This window comes from Sinocyclocheilus rhinocerous, unplaced genomic scaffold (genome assembly GCF_001515625.1).
Source record: "Sinocyclocheilus rhinocerous isolate Xijiao unplaced genomic scaffold, SAMN03320098_v1.1 scaffold2146, whole genome shotgun sequence".
NCBI lineage: Eukaryota > Metazoa > Chordata > Actinopteri > Cypriniformes > Cyprinidae > Sinocyclocheilus > Sinocyclocheilus rhinocerous.
The window spans coordinates 319,625-321,577 of record NW_015623444.1 but is presented as its reverse complement, the minus strand read 5'-3'; the positions used below and the strand labels follow the sequence as shown (position 1 = coordinate 321,577).

The 1,953-nt window shown below is 30.8% G+C and overlaps 1 protein-coding gene across 1 annotated transcript in view; it reads right to left on the bottom strand.

Annotated features, from left to right (window-relative positions):
* Window positions 1-1,953, bottom strand: part of LOC107741152 (myozenin-2-like) — a 14,487-nt gene that overhangs the window by 11,573 nt on the left and 961 nt on the right. The gene's annotated exons all lie outside the window — the stretch shown is intronic.

The following is a 1,953-nucleotide window of genomic DNA, read 5'->3' as shown; positions in this document are numbered from 1 at the left end:
CTTCTCAATGCAGTTAGCTGTACAAATATGCTATGTCAAAAATTCTGTTTTAAACATAAAACTATGTCTATAAATAAAATAAAATAAAAATAATTGTTTTGGTTTAACATTATTTTCTTTTATGACTTTGGTTTAACAATAAACTGTTTACAAATAAAATTAAAAATAATTAGAAATAATACATCATTGCAAATTCAGTTTTGGCTTAACATTAAACGTCTACAAACTAAACAAAGCAAAGCAAAGCAAAACAAAGCAAAGCAAAGCAAAGCAAAGCAAAACAAAACAAAACAAAACAAAACAAAACAAAACAAAACAAAACAAAACAAAACAAAACAAAAGAAAACAAAATAAAAAGGCAGTGGCCATTTGCACTAAGTGCAAATAGCATATTTTCTTAGCGATAGATGCTATTTACACTAAGTGAAAATAGCAGTATTTTTTAACGATATGCTATTTACACTGAGTGCAAATAGCTATAGAATCTATTTACACTATGTTAAAATAGCAGGATTTTCTGCTATTGATACTACAGTATTTTAGTACATAATAAAACAGTACGCAATAATAACGCATTGAGTGTAAATTATCATTTTAATTCAAATTATTAAATGGATGCCACCTTATTGGGACAATAAAGCCCTCTCTACACCTACCCTACCCGATACTTTATTTTCAACTTTTTGATTATTTTTATTGAAAATAAATGCCTTTCCGATGTGATATGAGATTTGAAAAGGGAGAAAAAAAGTTCGGCAAAAGCCAGGTTCGAACTCGGATCGCAAAAAGCAATCGCTTTACCATCTACGCCAGTGGAGCTGATGTTTAATAATCGTCTTTTGTAGTGTTGACTACCCCAGTCACACATTGGTGGGCGGAGATAGTGTAAATAGCCTCTGCCAACAGCTATTTGCACTTAGTGTAAATAGACACTCAGATAAAATAAAATAAAATAAAATATGGTTTCAGTTTAACAGTTTTATTTTATGGGTTTGGTTTAACATTAAATAAAATAAAATAAAATAAAATAAAATAAAATAAAATAAAATAAAATAAAATAAAATAAAAAATAAAATAAAAGCATAGCGTGATACCAGTGGCTTCTATCTCTCACACTGTGGGACTTCATCTGATTTTAATCTTGTTTATTTATCATCAAAACTTCAACTGCTGGTCTTTGTATATTTTCCTCCCCATCCAAATGAAGCCTCAAAGTCACTAAAATAGCAGGATGCACTGTAAATATGTGCTCATCCACTGATCTAGGAAGTGCGGCTGAGCCCCAAGGCTAGATGAGGCCATGGGAGTTATAAGGATAGGATCTGTGTAAGATGTTATCGTGGACGGCTGCTGCTCTGTGCCACCACTTAAAGGACACAGGAAACACTTAGCTAGCTTCCTGTTGGGGCACTACGGCCACCGTTCACACAGGAATGACATGCTCAAGATGTACATCAGCATGTACCACAAACCAAAACCTCTAAATGCTGTACTCTATATAATAACTTAACTGAAATTATTTACATAAATAAAAACAAACAAACAAACAAACAGTCTAATAATATTTCAAAATTTGGATTCATGGCACTGATCTACCTCAGTCATATAGTTTTATTTCTTGGTTAAAAATTAAGATTGTGATTTAGAGATGTTTTACATAGAAGTCCATGATAAACTATATCATGTCTTCTGTTTGAGGTGCAAAAAAATTGTAACATCATAAATGGACCATCAAACATAATCAGGAACACCACATTAGTACAAAGTTTTGTCTAATTAACTAAATAAAGTTTTGAGACTTAGTCGGTCTCGATTGTCAAGAGGCCAAATCAGTGTAATATATTGCTGGTTTTGGTTTTTAGTACTTAACACCTTTTTTTTCTCTCCTAAAAGCAAAAAAATCAGTTGTAAAATAAAATAAAATAATAAAATAAAATAAAATAAAATAAAATA